The sequence below is a fragment of the Anas platyrhynchos genome, chromosome 6 (assembly GCF_047663525.1).
Source record: "Anas platyrhynchos isolate ZD024472 breed Pekin duck chromosome 6, IASCAAS_PekinDuck_T2T, whole genome shotgun sequence".
Classification (NCBI taxonomy): Eukaryota; Metazoa; Chordata; class Aves; order Anseriformes; family Anatidae; genus Anas; species Anas platyrhynchos.
This window is the reverse complement of record NC_092592.1, coordinates 16,770,811-16,789,239: the sequence shown is the minus strand read 5'-3', so window position 1 is coordinate 16,789,239 and position 18,429 is coordinate 16,770,811. Positions and strand designations below refer to the sequence as shown.

General features: G+C 39.2%; 1 long non-coding RNA gene across 2 annotated transcripts in view; it reads left to right on the top strand.

Moving 5' to 3' along the window:
• Positions 1 to 7,141: 7,141 nt before the first annotated feature.
• Positions 7,142 to 18,429, top strand: part of LOC101793336 (uncharacterized) — a 542,658-nt gene continuing 531,370 nt past the window's right edge. For both annotated transcript variants that reach the window (XR_005266771.2, XR_005266770.2), the window contains exon 1: positions 7,142 to 7,354. This is a non-coding gene — a long non-coding RNA (uncharacterized lncRNA). The remainder of the gene's footprint in view (positions 7,355 to 18,429) is intronic.

The window sequence follows — 18,429 nt, the reverse complement described above, 5'->3', positions numbered from 1 at the left end:
ACAACCTCACAGAAAACAGATACTCCAATCTCAGATGCTGTGAAGCACCTCTTTTGCTTTTCAGCTCAGTTCTACTAGCACTTACTAACCCAAGACTTTATTCTTACTTGTCTCATCACTTGAACAACGATCTTACAATGTGAAATGCAGGATCCTGTGTAAAATAGTTTTCCTGCAGTTTGCATAATCAAAATCGTCTGGGCATTTCCAATAAGCACAACCATCAAGAGCAAAAGTATCCTGATTTTCGTGCAATGTACATGATAGAGAAGAGCTTAGATTCTCAAGGAGGTTGTGCAAAGGAATCATTTAGCCAGCAGAGGACTGTAGAACCACACATCATAGCTATTGATGCAAAAATGTTTATTCACAAAGAATAAGGAGAAAACCTACATAGATAAGACAGTCTCTAAAACACAGTAAAATACTGAGAAGTGAGGGCTCAGTTCTTTGTTTGTTTCTCATTAAAGAATTTAATTTGCCCCAGGTTCCCTTTGTTGATGAAGATCTATGGGAATTTTGTTTACATTTGGAAGCACATTGTCAAGAAGAGTACTTTGTGCAGACGACTGAACCTTGTGGGGGAATCACAGTGCTGCAGTGACACAGAAATGGTGGCACATTCCCTAAAGGAAAGCATACTTCATTTGTAATGAACATTATGTCTGCAGAAACTAATGGCACAACCTCCTATTCAGTTTATGTAAAATAAAACAGGCCCATATGTTGCTGCTTTTAGAGTTTGGTTGTTTAAATTAAATGTTGTTTAATGAATATTCAAGCCCATTTGCTCAAAAGTTGTGCTCAGTGTAGTGTCTTTTTCCTCTGTCTTTGATCCTACCTAGAGTATTAAGCCTTTTCAAGAAGGTGCTAAAACTGAGGCATCTGTTTCTAACAAACTTCAATATTAAAATGCCAGAGCAGATGAGAGGGTAAATAAAGACATACAGTAAGAGGATCGTATTATTTTTTGTTTTGTAATTAAGACTGAGGGGGGTTTGATATGCATGATGCCCTTTAAGAAACGGGAACATTCAATGTGCTATTGCAGCAGCTGCAGATGGGTTATGTTAGAGTGTATTCACTCTGCTTCCCTTCTCCTGTAGGAGGTAATTCAGTTTCTTCAGTACATGTGGGCCAGATGCTTGTGCTGGGCTGCTTTGGCAAAGGGACATTGAGAGGCACTTACACCTATGGGGGGCCATAGGAAGCTTCTAGATCTGTGTTGATGTAGACAGGATCAGTGGTACTCTATAAAAGTTGGGGCTTGTGTGTTGCCAGCAACAAGGTGTAATTTTGTCATTGGTCCCCAGTTTGAAGTCACATAGAAATGTTAGTAGGCTGGAAGAAGTTATCTGGAAGCAAGATATGTCCCTGCAAAAGGGGTCCAGACCATTCAAATTTAAAATGCATCGCACATTTATCATCACAGACAAGTAACGGCACTGGGGTTACTCTGAGCTGGGGAAAGAAGGCTGATACAGACAGATGATTGAGTTCAGTCTCATTGTACATTTACTTATGTCTATTACATCAAGCTTTAATTCATGAAAACACTCCAGTGTATGTTTAAATTATATGTTTTCAGGAAAATCAACTCTAAGGCAAAAACTGAAATATGTACTTAAATGCTTCCATAAGCTTAATCTCCAAGTCCAGAAGTGACAGCACCATCGGCTTTTTTTTAATGGCGTGGAAAAAAAAATCTCATTAGAAGACAGCTGGAATGTAAACACAAATCACAATAATTGGCTTTTACTTGTTTTCATGAGGGTTCTTCAGATGCTTGTTTTTACTGCACAAGTGCAATATTGTAGATATACAGTGAAGCCCTCTTCAGAGAATAATTGATACATGGATAAAATACTTAGAAGATTTCCCTAATGCCGTAAATGTAAATGAAGGCCAAGACTATTACATGGGAAAAGCAAATATACAAACCCTCAAATTCTTTAAAATTCTGTTTTTGCTGAAGCTTCCCTTACTGAACTAATTCCGCTGTCTCTACTTAGCTAGGTTGTTAAGCACCCATTAGTGCGAGAACAGGACAAGAAATTGCCTGCCTGATGAGGTGTCACCTGAAGATGGTTAACCTGTGCTGGGCATGTCTGTGGACATAAAAATTTGCCATTTATCTGTCTCTTTTAGAACACTTGTTACATATCTCCAATAAGAAAAAGAAATATCTACATAGACTAAAAACAAAACAAAACAAACAAACAAAAAAACAAACACAAAAACAATACCAGCACCTTTCTGAAGTGTGAGCTTCTGAAATGAACTAAACTTGAACTTCCTCTCGTACATCAGTGGGAAATGTTCTGGCTACTGTACAGTAAGCAGTGAGAGGCCGTTCTACATTGAAATACTGGTTCTATTTTACAACTCGGTTTTGATCTCATAAATCTTGTAATACATCACAAAATGATTTTTCTTTAAAAAAATATATGATTGGGGAAGACTTGGTGAGGTTATTCTAAATTTGAAGTGGAGCTCTGTTATATCTATTTCTTACACGATCCTCTGCGTGTTGTCATGTATATTCAGTGTGTTTATCTGCTCACTGTAGTGAAACAATTCTTTCTGATTTTATCATTTATTATTTCTATGGAGCCATCCCAGACAAAAAGGGAGAAAGAACCATCTTTTGCTGTTTATCACTGGTGGGACCCCTCCATGGTTGCCATCAACTACGGGTTTCTAAACCACGTGTGCGCACAGGGGTAACAGGAAAAAACAAAATGTCAGGATGTTTTTGGAGTCAAACTGCACTGCAAGCAAATACCTGTATTTGTGCTTTATTTGCAGATAACCATGACCTCTTAGCTATAGGATAAATACAATCTGGACAATCCACAGACTTCCTGAGTTCCTTTTTTTGTGTGTTGGAAGTGCCAGGTACTGCATTATGTGATGGGACATGGGCAAATTGCTAGTTAGGTTCAGCATTCAGACTTCAGACCATACTTACGGTTCTGTTTCCCTTTGTCCCTCCTCTTGAAGGACTCCCACCCTTGCCCAGTTAGAATCTGTTTAAATCGCAGAGAGCAAACTCTTCTCCAAACACACACATCAATACAGAACACTTTTTGTTTATCATGCTTTAAAACATACTAGTGCTTTCTTCTTCACCTTTCCTCTTGGCAGATATAACAAACTGCCCTGAGGAGAGAAGAAACAATTGTTGTGGTTTGCAAACACTCTATGAATTCATGACATCAGTGCTAACATGGCTTGTTTCAGCACCAATTTAAAATCCATTCTCCTGCACCGTATGTCATCTCTTTCTGGCTATCTATCCAGCTTCTTCCAGGTTTGTTGTATTAATCTGGCATCCACCCTTTTGAATGCTAAAATGTGCTATCCTCCTTTTCTACAGTCATGTGCATGTTAAAACATTGAAATATTTTTGCATCCTCCTGAATGCTCTATAGGAGAGATGAAAGAGGCTGTGGAGAACAATTGTACATCCTGGATCTAGCCCTCAGGATAGAAGCAATACTGATGACAACCTGTCGAAATGCCGAACTCATGTTGTTGTTTGGATTAAAGAGAGAATGCAAATGAGGGATAAGGGAAAAATAAAAGCTCTGGGATGGGCAAGGGGGATTTTCCAGCAACACAACAGCAAACATTGTCAGAGCACTTGTGACTACAGGTCATACAGTTCTCCACTCTGGGAGCCAGATACGTCTCTACATCGTTTACACTCCTTCCCAGAGAGATTATAAAGCCTAAAAGAAAATAAACGTAGACAGTTTCTGCAAGCTACAGAAGAAAGATTTGCTTTATAAGTAGAAAAGACTCGTGGGCTCTGTTTGCTTGCTTCCTGCTAGTAGTTATCTTAGCATAGGCTATGAAAGTTAGTGCATTTCTATGGCATTCTGGTTTTGTATGTATGGCAAATTCACATCATTAAAATGTTTGTTAAATTATTTGAAGTAATTTCTTTGTGTAGATGTTCTCATCTGGTTTCAATTCATCTTCTAACCAGTTGTCTTAGGTTAATTAGACAGTTAAATCAGTGCTCTTGTCCTTTATAGAAAAGACCTTTAGGATGATACCTAACTACTGAAGTTAGTGGCTGCAGTTGACTCTTGTGGAGTAATATGAGGTGTCATAATGTGTAAGTCTGGGATGTATTTCTGCACTTCATTGTAGATAAGATGCACATCTTTCTAGACGATGGCCGGTTATTGCATTATGCATGAAGAAACACATTCCCAGAGCTCACACAGGTGTTTTTAAGGAGAGAACAATTCTGTTTTCAACCCAGCTTTTAGACAGAACAGGACTACAACCAAAAAAGAAGCAAGCAGCAATGGATAGAATCACTATAAAGAGGAAATCTGATTCTCTCCAGTCCTGTCTTTTTCTGTACTATGCCCTCACTTTTGCTTCCCCCCATTGCCTTGCAGGTAGGACATTAAAAGAAGTTGTGTATGAGGAACTGAGAGTAATCGGAGCACAGCAGTCTTTCTTGATTTATTACTTCATTCATTAATCCATATATAAAATGCAATTTAGGACAAGGCTCAGAAATCCTCACTCTGACATGTTCTCACATATTTGATAAATGATTCTACTGGCAGAGGCTTGAAGGGCATCTGCAGTAAATTCTGCCGAGATCTATTTCTCAAAACGTTTTTACACTTTCATATCAAATTAGAGGATATCTCTTAGATAAGGGTAAGTGATGGGATTTCTATCACTTGGGTGCATGTCTCATAACTCACATACGTGGAAGAATACAAGCAACCAGCACTGTAAGAATGGCACAACTTTAGGACAGTCCCCTTGGAAATAATTCTCAGAATTGTTTTTCTTCAGCCCAAAGTTTTTAATAATCACTGAGATGCTTAAAGACCTTGATATAAATATTTTCTCTAACTGCAGAGGAAGAAGTACTGTGATGTATGGATTCCATTTGAGTTATTCCAGGCAGAATATGGGTTCTTAAAACTCATTTGAGGGAGTTGAAAAAAATTTGAATATGGCAGTCACATAATCTCCACGTACAGGACTAGGATGACACTGAAAAGTTGGAAACTGCATTCCTTTGAATAGGATAAAGAGGGGTGGTGGAGCAAAGAGTTTCTGTTTTGGTGAACCTTACTGTTTCTGTAAACTGGCTCCAGAATTGCTGCTTTGTCCTTAGACCTTTGTCTCCCCTCCCACTCTATTTTATGTATTCTTCTTCACCCTTTCTCATTTTTATGCATAAAATTCCCTCCTCCTAGCTTACTTTACTCTTCCAGAGGGCTTTTGTCAGGCTTTTGGTTTGTGTACTCGTATTGTAATATGCTCATGCACGTAGAGATGCACAAAAGCACACTCCTGTGTTCCTGCTGTTTGAATGCCAAAGAAAAGGTCAAATGATTCCTGAGCTCTCCTGGTTATAGCAGAAAAAAGGGAGATAAAGTGGGCATTCCCCCTCTGTTCTGTGCTGTGCTATCCCACTGAAGAACAAAATCAGTTTAGGGAACAAGGCTGTACTCAGAACCTGTTCATTTATAGCTATTGTCAAGACTGACTGTCAGCAGTGGGGCTTTCTGACAGGGTGAATGAAGCTTTAACACTCTATTTTTCAATGACACAAAGGGTTCTAAAAAAAGCAAGATTTGGTCTTCAACAAACAACTCAGCTCAGAGCTAATAAACTGATTTGATATCTGTTTAAAATCTGAGCTTTTATAAACAAGGGTACATTGATCGAGGCATATAAGACCTAGAAGCGCAATTTTCTCCCTTTTATTTGGATCTTGCTTTGCTGGGAAGGTAACAATTAGACTCTGAATTCTAATGGTTACTTTGTCATTTGTGCCAACCCTTTAGTTCCAGAACCTTTTGTCCATTTCCCTTGAAATCTGGTATAGTGTCATTCTGAAGACCAGCCATAACCTGCCGATTTTGAAACCAATAAGCTTCTATTTGTGAATTCAGGGATGCTGGTTTCTAATAGCCACTTAGCTGCAACATTTCCCCTGCATCTGTAGTAAACATAGTATGCTGCATATCTCAATCGGGTATTTAAATTCTCGACGGATATATAGATTATTGCTGCTGTGCAGAGGAGATCTTTCTGCTACCCTTGAGTAATATCCTTTAGCCTTATTCAGCTTGGAAGTATTTATCAGGAAGTCATTACAGCTGTTTTGTTTGCACATAGCTTTCACTCCTCATATTTTATTGTCTGGACAGCATTAGCTCAATTAGTCTAATGAACGAGTAGGTCTTCTAATATTTACTATGTAATTAGTTCATTGGCCCACACATAATGCGCTAGGTCAAACTGTGTGATGTCTCTAGCCAAGACTACTCTGAAGAACTTTGTGGTTTATTTTTTTGATGTTTTGGCCCAGTGCTTTCTGAGGCAGACAGAGCAGGCTAATTTTGGTGTATGCTTTCCTAAATATTGACAAAGCACTAAAGCTTCTTAGAAAAATGATGTTCTTGTCCTACAAAACTCCTAGCCAGAGAAGTCTAAACCCCTTTTGTCTGGGGCAATCTGGATAGTATTAGAAAAGTAAAATAAAGGGCCATCAGTTGATTTCCAGTTGATACCTAGCATGCAACGCTAAAGCAGAAAACAACATAGTAGAGTATATAATATACCAGGGATTACAAAATGCTCTACTGCATGCTTTTCTCTCCCCACAGGGAATAGAAGAACAAATGCATAACAGATGTTAGTTATATTACTTATTAAGCAAATAGAAAGTGCTGAGATGTTTCAATAAAGAGCTGATATCAAAACATATAGATACAGCATGAATGGAAGCAAATAGAGCTAATGCTTCTATGTATAACTGAAGTAACTCAAACTTTTACTAAGAAGAAAAAAAAACAAAACCAATCATACATTTTTTCTCCTATTCTGTTAAAAATAAATAAATAAATAAATAGATAAGACAATTTAGTAAAAGACTCCTAATAGGCTGAACAGTATTACAGATACATTGCTGTTAGCCCTAACATTGTGGAGATTCCTGTCTAACCCCACCTGTAGCTACTGATGGTATAAAGCCCAGCTGATGCTCATTTTCTGTTTACCAGTCAGCAGGTCTGTGGTGTAACAATTACCCATAACACAAGTGGGGGGCGGGGGGGTTGTTTTGCTTTGTTTTGGGCTACTGCCAGTATTTCTGCTCTGAGGGCTGTGTTGCTTAAACTTAAGAAGTCATAATGAAAGAAGAGTGGAAGGGAATAGTTCAACATTCAAAGGTTTGTTTTCTCTGGATGAGAAGGTAGAAGAATGACTGTTTACCTCAAGCACACCTGGATTTTCTAGGGATCACCAGATTTACCTAGAATTCAAGGAGAACAAACTAAAAACTCGTTGAACTTAGATAAAGGTAGGAAAACTATGGACTCTCTGTTTAAGACTGATAGAGCCTCAGTAATTTTATTCAGTAATTGGGGATTCGTAGAAAGAAGAGACAGAATTTAAATATGTGAGTGAAATAATGTCTAACTGGAACTGAAACTTTTTCTTTGATTTTAAAGTAAAGAAGTTTGATTTACTTCTAAATTTAATTTTTCATATGCCAAAAAAAAGCAGGGAGAGAATATAACAGCAAAATAAATCGTGTTGAGTGGATGAACAAAACATATTAGGAAGAAATATTTCGAAAAAGAAGGTATTTCTTTTGATGGCCTTCACTTATTAGGGAATTGAACCCTTACCTTTTGAGTCAAAAAGTGCGTTTTTAACATAGGTGTTCTGTAGTTGATTATGAATATTTCAAACTACCCTTAAAATTAAAACTGGAAGATGGAAACAGAATTTCTTCCTATGTACTTAAAAACTACATAATATATTCAACGAGTAAGAGGTAGTGCAGCTTTGTATTTTTTAGGTTGTATCTTCTATGGTATTTGTTTTTTAATTTTTTAAATGTTTTTTGTAACTTAGTGACAACATGCATGGCTGCAGAGCATAAAAGGAAGATTTACAGGGCTGTAGATCTTTTGAAGTTTGCTATAGCAAACCTCAAACATACATTTTATATATGTGATTGCGAAATCATTGGGTGTATCCATGGTGTCCTTCTATGAGTACTGGAGACTCCAAGGCATTCCTGAGGTTTGCTACAAGATACTTGTATTTGTGATTATAAGAAGTTGGTCTCTAAGAGAAGTTGCGCTGTCTTTTAAGTCCCCTTTAATCAAGTAACTGAGTATTAAAGGCTTCCAAAGATAGGTGTTGGTTTTATCTTTCAGGTGGCTATCATCGTCGTGGGGGGTTAAAGTTATGGCTACATGCTATAGTGAATGCAGGACTCTGGTCACAGAGCTTGAAATCGCATTATGAAAGGCATTCTGAGATGCAGTGGCTCAGATGTTCTGCTCTAGAAGTACTTCTTGTGACAATTTAGAGATCCTCCTCTAAAATGGAAAAGGCAAGGAGCTGTCTTAAACTTAGGGCCCCATTTGTTCTGTAGAGCAGCATTACTGCTGATGTTGCTGGATGGAATTTCTAAAACACCTATTGTGAAGCATCTTAGAAATTTCTGTTGAAACCTTAAGGTTGATGTAGGATGAAAAGCTTTATGGAAATAAATATGGGGAAAAAAGCAACTTCTCATTAGTTCATATTGTTTATATTGATAGCAAACTTATTTAATTAATGTAGTGTCAGCATTATTTTAATATGCTACAGATGTTTAAATGAAGAAATGCTTGATGGCAAGTAAGGGAGGTGCTCCTTAAACAGCAATTTTACTTCCTGCCTTTTAGCAAAGTACTTATATTTGGGTGGCAGAAAGGAGATGGACTTGGCTCTTTGTGTTACCAGGTTTAAGAAGCCTTGACAGTTATCATAGGGTGTGTCAGTTTTCTGATTCTCCTCCTTGCTAATTGCTACTAAATATCTCAGACCATCTTTGTAATATCTCAAGGAACTGATTCTATTCTGATCCCCACTGGGGGAAGATTGAACCAGTGAGCCAGATCTTTGTAAACAGCTTTAGATGAAGAAAATTCTGTACCAACGACAGAACTAGAGAAAGGTGTATAACTTGCCAGAAGCTTCTACCTATATCTTTAGGCACTTTAATACCTGTGAAAGCTTGGTGCCATAGTTAATGGTTGTGGAAATAAAAGCTTGCATGGAGTACTACTGTGTCAGCATATAAGGAAGCTGTTCTGATTGCTGTACCAGTAATATTGATTGACTGTGATCAATAACAGTGCAGTCAAAAGTAGCAAGAGCAGTGCTTATGCTTCAGCTTTGGATCTGGCTTTTGGCAAAATAGGAGTATTTTGCATTCTGACAGTGCTTTTCCATCTCAACTAATGCTCCTTCTTTCTTCCTCAGTGGAGTTGTATGTAATCTGTGATGGTGCAACTCTAAAATAAGCTGGAGTCCTGCTTAGCAAACATATATAAATGTTTATAAATTGGTCTCAACATATCCAGTTATCTTATCTCTGGGCTGTGAGTGTTGACAGAATAATTTCTGATCCCTTCTACTTCATCAGTATACATTCACATAAATTCATGTGGCAGTTCAGAGCCAATTAAAATTTATAAGCCACAAGTAGTGAGTGAAATTCTGAGGATTAATTTACTCACTGGAGTATTAATCTGTGTAATGTAGTAGGTTATCCTTCAGTAAACTTGGCTATATGGAGATAGGGAGATACATTTCCTTGCATGTTTTACTGTAAATGCAGTAATTAGTCCCACTGGGCTGTTGAGCTTGAACGGTTACAGCCGGCAGTACCATCGCAGCCTTGGCCTGAACCCTGGGAGAAAGAGCCCAGTCAGCAACATGAAACCCAGCTAGCAGGATCCATTTGGCTTTTTGTTCCCTGCTCTGAGTTAGAGATAAAGAAAGGAAAAGTGAGATAAAATTAATCTTGATTTTTTTTAAAAGGAAAGCAAACATTGTTCTGAATATCAGAAAGTATAACCTATTCCCCCTGTCATCCCCAAACTTCTCCAGTAGAGTAGCTATTGGGAAAAGATTTGAGAAGGGAGACAATGATAATAAATGACTTTGCATGTTCGAGAAAAGGAGCCTCATCCTTAAGGCTGTGAGCTAGGATCCTGCAACACCAGGAGAACCTAACTGATGAAGCCTAGTAAATCTGACTGTTGTTAATGGTTTTTTAACTATCATTTATTCAGCTAATGGTCTCACTGATAGGGAGCAGGGGCAGAAGGATGTTGTGGCTTGTGGAGAGCCACAGAAACAGCTGGTACTTGATTCAACATTTTAATTTAGATCCTTTTCTCCCTGCTTAAGGACTGGTCTTTTCATCAGCTTCTGCCTTTTTCCTATGTTATTAACTGTAGACCTGTTCATGTAAAACTCACTGGAATTCATGTGTGTTTAAAAGAAAAAAAAAAAGGCAAGTACAAAAAGCTGGTGGAAAAACAGGTCTCAGGGGAGAGTGGCAAGATAAATTATTTCCATGGTTTTGTGTGGGAAAACTCAGTCAGGACAAGCAAATGAATAAATAAATATGTTATATGAACTTGTATCTGGGGAGCACTGAGGCTTGGGGATGAAGACCTGCAGTAAGGCTTCCTGGCCTAGAGGAGGCTCGGCCTGGTGTTCATGCTGGCTTTTCACTGTTGTCGCTGGCTGTGAGTTGGAAAGCCAGCTTCCTTGCTGTTATCTCACATTATTGGATTTATCTATCATATTCCCTCTGACAGGGATGATACTGAAAGGCCAAAACCTGCTGAATTGCTTTTATCTGGCTGACATGTGAATTATCCCTGTCCAATCCTCTAGTCCTAATTCTTCTGTTTGTCAATCGATGTGGAGCAGAAATGAGTGTAAAAAGGTAAATATGGCTTTCAGCAAATAGCTCCATGTCAGCTGAGGGCATGGCAGCAGAAGGCGAGTTCTCCTCCTGCCCAGCAAGCCCTGCCCTGCCTCCTAGGCTGTGCATCCCTCCTGAACCCCGAATGTTGGCTCCTGGGGGAGCTGCCTGCCCCTTGACCAACCTCAGTCCCAGTGGGTTGTGGTCATTAAGGCTGCTGTGGGGGGGCTGCAAGGGCTGCTGGCCACCAGCCATGCCCCACTAGGTGTGAGGCAGAGCCCCCCAGTGACTGAGGGCTGGCTGGGCTCTGGCCTTTTCATCTGACCCACGCTGGAGCACAGCCTGGAATAAAGGGCTGGGATTTAACTGGAAATCATGCCAGTGTTAGGTCACATATGCAACTGTTAAAATGCCATTATTAAGGTTGTCCAAGTCTTAATATAAGAAAGGTTTGAATTGGGTCACTTACCATACAGGTGCTTTTGAAAATGGTATGTCAGAGAACCTGCTGCTTATACATGTATAATACATCCTAAATGTACCAAGAATCAAAGTCGAAATTGCCCTTTGGATTTGCCTATCTGACAGAAAGAGAAATATCCATTTCAATTATATCCATTATCTGGTTGTAAATAGTAAAGCATATAAGTTGCTACACAGGTACGTACTCTAAAGGAAAAAACCCACAGCCTTGTGTGGTACATCATGAACTAACTTGTGGGAGAATGCAACCTTGTTTCATCTCATATTATTTCTAAAATGTTAACACTAATTCTTTCTTTCACCTTCTCTGTCTGGTTATTGAAGCCTGCATACTGTTTTCTTGTGCACAGTGCCTTCTAATTATCTTCTATGAGATATTGCTGGTATATCCCCACAGAGAATAACAGAACTTGGTGGAGAATCATAAAACACATTTAAGAAACATCTAATGGATGTGTGCATGTGGGGAAAAAATAGTTATTTTTGTTGTTGTATTTAGTTTAGTGTTTTTTTTTTTTTTGATGTCTATGTCTATTCAAACAGTGGCCATCAGGACACAGACTGGATAAGTAGAGGCTGTTGTATGGCGTTATTTTCTGGGGCAGTCTAGTAAGAGTTACCTTCCATGAACTTCTCCTTCATAAATAATAATGCCTGTCATTCATCATCACAGTTCTTGATCATCTAGTGTTGTTTTTTTTGTTATGACTCAATGTGAGTCACTTTTATATTTTCATATATACATGTATACACACAGATATAGTGCACGGAAACCTCAGGGAGGGCTTCCTGCCCCTTGGTTTGGGGGCATCTGGCAGCTGAGTCTCTCACCCTTGCTGCCCAGCTGCCAACACTGTGGCAGCCGCAGCTGTGTCCAACCCATGTGCTTCTGGTGAGAGCCTGTCCCCATCCACTGTGAGGTGCCTGATGCCAGGGCTGCTCCTGGCTGGGGCCAGGGGATGGGGAACTCTCTCATTGCCTGTACCCAGAGTAACTTAACTCAGGTAGGAGTTAAGGGCAAAGACAATAGGAAGCTTTTAACTGCAATAGAAGAATTCCAAGGGCTTAATTAAGCTTTGGATCAGCACTTTAGGTAGTTGTTAGTAATTTGTTGCATACAGAAATTGAAGCCTTGACCCGATGTGCCTAAATACATAATGACACAACATAGTGGTGCTAAGTGCTATTGCTTAAGGGGTTAATACCATTGACTACAAAATGCATGTCACACAGACAAGACGTTTCTCCTGTTTGCTGTAGAGAACACCTAGAACAGTGCATATGTTCAGCTGGGAGGGTAGATGTAAATTTTTTTTTCACAACACTGGGAGAATAAAGCAGGATCAGATTTATTTCAAATCCATGTCTATATCAGGAAGAGTGATGAGATTTCAGACAGATGAGGTTTTAAAGAAATTGGTTAGACCTCTGGGATTATTGTGATGCTTTGTTTTCTCAACATCAGATTGTGGTTCTTTTTGGGATAAAATTGAGAAATTATGTGCTTGGTCATCTTTGGTCCTTCAGTGACCTGCATATATTCATATAAAACTGTTAGATTTAAATTCATGTAACGTAATCGAAATATTCAATATTTTCAAAGCTTCTATAAATGAGCCTGGAGGCCACTGTGAAGCGGTGCTATCTTTGCCACCCCAGTACTGCTGGTATTCTCTGCTGCTGAGCCACTTCACATGCCTCAAGGTGCCCGGCCATTTCATGGAGAGCTCATCGACCTGCAGCTGTACTTTCCTGAACTAGTCTGGTGTCTATGTCTCCTGAAAGTCTTTGATTTGATCTTTCTCTCCTCCTGTTAAATGTTGTAGTGGGAGATGCTATTCTCTGCTGATTAAAATGCAGGATGAGCTGTCTGGCATTGCTTTTGGCAAACATTGCCCTAGTCACTGAGGTGGGGAAAACATGGAATAATGAGCTTTAATCCTTGCTAATGATACATAGGAAACACACAGACAAGCCAGTTCCAGTTGTCACAAGACCATGATTTACCAAGCCTCACCTCTTTGGGAAGAGACGATGAAGATTAATCTCTGCTTTTTGTCCATTGGTGTTTACTTCGTATTCATTTTGTTCGTGACCTTTGTTCCTTGTGAGCTTTATCACATGTTAACAGACCCCAGTGTGGTCTTCTGCATGTCAAAGAGCTGGCTCATCAGGCAGTGGTTATAAAGTGATAATTCCTTTTTATGCTCCAGTATTAAATCTGTTCAAGTTCATGTAAGGAAAAAAAAGTATATTTCTAAAAATTGATATATGACAAACCTGATGGTGATAGCAGCACAGCCCTCCTGAGGTGTAGCAGTGTGCATGCAGCTGCTCTCCCAAGATGAAAAGCCCTGGATGGGTTGTGATGTGGGATGTAACAACAACTTCAGTACACATTTTGATTTTGACCAGAGTTGACCCAGAGTTCAATAATATGTGGGACCCCTTCACTGTGCCTCAGGCCCATCCTTTATGGTGTCTTTCAGCTGTAGGCTGCTCTTGAGGTGTCAGAGGGGGAGCGTATCAATGCATGGAGCCACAGTACTGTATTATTGTGCTGCTTTTGCTGCTGCATCTTCTGCTGTGCTGGGAGGGAGAAGGAGCTGCATGAGATGACTCTTGAGGCTCTCTGTGCCCTGGCTCTCCCTTGCAGGGTTGGTGCAAGATGTGGGAGGGAAACCTGTGGCAGCGCTGCCCAGCTCTCTCCACTGTTCTGCATAGTGTATGGGTAGAGGGTATGATAGAGCTGTTGGTGTGCATTGTGGTAGCCAATGGTTTCCAGTGTTTCACGTCTATTTAAGTGTGGGCATGTGAGGAGAACTATTTGATTGGATTCTTCCAAGCAGTATCTATACCATTATCTTGATCAAATGTATTTTTAAGGGCTTTTTAATGAGATTTTCTAATATTAAATTAGTCAAGCAATGGCCTTGATCTTTACCGAATTAATTGTGTAAAACAATTTGCTTTGGTCCTAAACCAGTGGTGGACGAGAGGGGAGGTGAGCTTCCTCATTAGCACTTGTTTCTCAAGCTGGAGCTGCTTCTGTTCATATCCATAGGCTTAGAGGTGGGTTAATTCAGTAAGCTCTGTCAAGAACTGCTATTCTAGATAGACACATGGCTGCTGCTATTGGCAATATTCCCAAGGTCCTTGCTAGATCGTAAGTCTAGTTGCCTCTGTTTTCCCTAATTGTCAAGGTGATTTGTTATGTAAAAAATTAAATGTAAAAAATAAAAGGAGAGGAAGGAACATCAGAAAGAACGAGCTTCTGGAACTCTTTTGGTAAAGGACAACTTAATTGTATGTTTCATGTAATAAAAGGCTTGAATTTGATTTTATGGATCTGCATACAGTAAATAAATGAATACATTGCTTTATATTGGACCTCTTGAAGTGATCCCACAGCAAAACACAGAAAACCTTACTTGTATGTACCAACAAGGTACATACAAGGCTCTGTGTAATGCCTCGTTTAAAAAAAATAATTGAAAAAAATAATTGCTGTCTTAGGTTAAGTGCTGGGAGGTTACGCTGACTTGGAATATTGCTGTATTGCATACAAAGTCAAAATACAAATGATAGGGCTGCTTTTGAATGCTATATTTTCTTCTGTAGGAACTTGAGTATACAGATGCTATTAGTTTATATCTGTCTTCCCCTGTAAAAGGTGCAATAGGGGTCTAGAGCGTAGAACACAAATTGTTGTGTTGTAGGCTGCATGATAGGGTGAGCCTTCGCCGAGTCAGCCTCATGGTGCTGGTGGCTCAGGAGAGATCACGTTAGCTAAGAGAAATGTGTTCTGTGGAAGGACAATAAACACATGAAATGAAGTCTCTGGGATGATTGGACCTTGTGGTTTTCAGCAGCATGATGCATTATCAGTCAGCAACTTGTATATATGTGTGACTATTCACAAGCAGACTCAGTCATTGTAGCTGGTCAGGTCGTAGTCTTCCATATACAGTCCTGGTATTATGGAAAGTGTTGAACGTTGATTAGCTGTACTGGCTGGGAAAAGTAAGAATGATGCAGTGTTTGTTTTGTCTGTGGACCTCGTGCTCTTGACGCACACCTCACAAACAATATATTTGGTAAATACACAGCTTAATCGCTTCAGTGGATATTACAAGGGACCTTTCAAGGAGTTGGACATGCCACACAACAATACTGTATCGTGCTGAGTCCCCAGAGGTCACACTATCTAGAGAAAGGTCACCAAGATGCTCCAGTATTCAGCTCCTCTTGACTCCTTAAGTACTCTTGGAAGTTTAAGCCTTAGCTGTAGAAAATAGTTGTTCCCTGCTAATCATAGTTCTGGGTGAAGTTGGGGTGCAAAATGAGCTTGAACAGTGGGATGCAGCCTTGCCTATGCTGCCTGTTGTGTTTCCCAGTGCTAGCCAGGATTTCTTTGATTGAATCTGTTTTGTTAGAATCACAACCCCCTCTTCAAGCTGGTACTTGATTTTTGAGTTCCTTGCTGTACTTAGAGCCCTCTCCCCTGCAGAGTCATTAACAATGCCTTTTTGCTCATCTGCCAGAGGCTTGAAATACAGCTGTGACACTGGCTACTGCAACATAGTGCCTTTTTTCTACTGCTTAGTGTGTTCTGGTGGTCTAAAACCACTGCTGAAATAAGTGGATTCTCACACACAGAGTAAGGTAAACACATAACTTAGTCTTATTCAGGGAAACAGATTCCAGTTGATCAGGCTGAGTTTCTGCTTTAATGTTCTTTTAAATATTGTTATTGGGCAACTTGCAATCTATTAGAGAAATGAGTTCATTTGGTGTTTTTTTTTTGGTTGATTTGTGTGTTGTTTTTTTTTTTTTTACTCTTAATATATTGCCAGATCCCAGGACTGTAATGGTTTGCCTGATTAATTATCTTTTATTAGCAGTAAGCACAGTGCCCAGCTCTGACTCTGAGGCTATAGAGCATGTTACTTCAAGAAATGTACATTAATATTTTGAAGCGTAAGGATTTCTCAGCATTACCAGATAAGGGATTGTCCAGTTTCCATCTATATGTATATATAAAAAGCCTGACCACTTCCCATAGTCATAATCCTTGGATTTACTACTGCTTTGGCATTATTAGAGAGGGGCTAACTCCTTTTTTTGGGAACAAACATAGGGAAAATGTGGTTTAAATGTTAATAGCTTTTAACTCCACATTACGTGGTTTGTTAACATTAATATTTAATTTAATACAGTCAAAAGATTAATGCCTATGTTTACTTCCAAAAAAAAAAAAAAGGCGAAGATGCTGCAGGACAGTTATCTTGCTCTGCTGTGCTTTAGAAAATATAGCTGAGGAAAATCCTAATGCTGCAATTGTACAAATACACTGTTCCTTCCCTCACCCCTCTTGAAATCTATCCATTCTCTCATTGCTTATTCCTAAAAATAAGCCATAGGGTTGTAATGGGGACACTGATTAAATATTCTGCTCTGTAATTTATGCAAAAGTGAATCCCAACAGGAATCAGGGACTCTGAAAATCTGTTGTGAAATAATTATCCTGAATGACATTGTAGAAATGGTCCATGAGGATGTTGTCAATAATACATTACATAAAATCTGTTTGAAATAAAACTTGAAAATTACATGATATTCAAGGGAACCTGAAAGAATTATCAGTAAACAAATTTAATCAGCTTGATGTTATGCATACCACTCAACCTCTTATTACCTGATCATCTAGGTTTTAGAATGCTGTGGGGAATTGAATGACAATTAATGCTAAGATAAAACTGTAGGAGCTTGTGCAGTGGCTGCAGGACTACCTGATTCTCGTATTATTTGCTCATCTCTCTTCATCTGCATTCATTTCTTGCTGCTACAGAGTCTTTGGTGACACCCACTGACAGTGACCTAGCTGTTTGTTGTATCAGCCTTTCCTCTAACAAGAAGGCACTTGCTAATGAAGAACGAACCTGCTTGAAAATGAGATAATTCCAATACTTCCCACATACTGTGAAATGGTTATGCCAGTGTCTAGGCGTTGCTTGTTGTAATGTCTGAACAGCATTGTGACAGTCACATGCAACACAAACTACTCGTGCAATCATGTCCAAACTCATTGATGTTACTTGATGTAAAAGCCAGGGCCACGGTGAAATCCATAACAAACCAGTGCAGAAAAGTTGGGATCTCATTCAGCTTCACTAATGTCAGTGGAAGCCTTGCTACTGACTTCATGAGCAGAAACAGGATCAGAAATTTAAATCTGTTCCCAGGCTGCCGGTTTCCTGTTACTTTGTGGGGACATCTCATATAGATAAATGTGTAAGAGGACTCCACCAGTTTCAAAACTTTATTTTAGTAATCAGCAAAAAAGTGCAGACTTAAGTGGTACATTTCTGATGTTTCCAATCTTCAATAATGCATATGCTAGCACTCAAGATCCCACTTTCTCGCACTTCTACACATGCATTTCTTAGAGGGAATTTCTGTTTTGTATTGAATGTATTTGAGTGAAATCATCCACTACTAGAAGTGTGTCATGATGTCCATGTGCAAAATATGACTTGCCTCCATTCACTCTTCTTGAGCATTCAGGTAAAAATACTGCCAAGAGGAGCTGCACTCATTCACAGAGGTAGCCAACTTCATCATAGTTTTTCTTTCTGGTGAGTTTATGCCAAGGTGGCAGAAATACAGCCTGATGCCTTTTAAAAAAGGATGCCTATGAGCAGGAGAAGGGAGAGAACCATATGATAGACATTAAATGTATAGTTCTGCCCAAAGACTACATTACCTTTAACAAGTCACAATAGAAATGACATCTGCTTCTGTGTGTGATAGGTCTATCCAGAATTTTAAGCTTATAATCATGAAGTAACTCTTTTTCCTTGACTTTTTCCTTATAAAATGTGTTATGATATTTACCCATTCAGTGGAGCTGGCACTGAGTTAATTACGTTTGAGCAATAACATAATAGTAAGGTGATGCCAAGTCAAAGGGTCTATAATGAAGATCCTGTAGGTGACGCCTTCATTGAAGATGTTAAAAGGTTCAATTCAAGTCTTCTGGCCTGACTAGGTGGTGTTCAGTACATTTTATCAGTTCTTTAACTTACAGGAACTATTGGACATAAACTATTTGGATACGTTGCTGGAATATCCTGAGACCATATTCATGGTCTGAATTTTTGGATAGA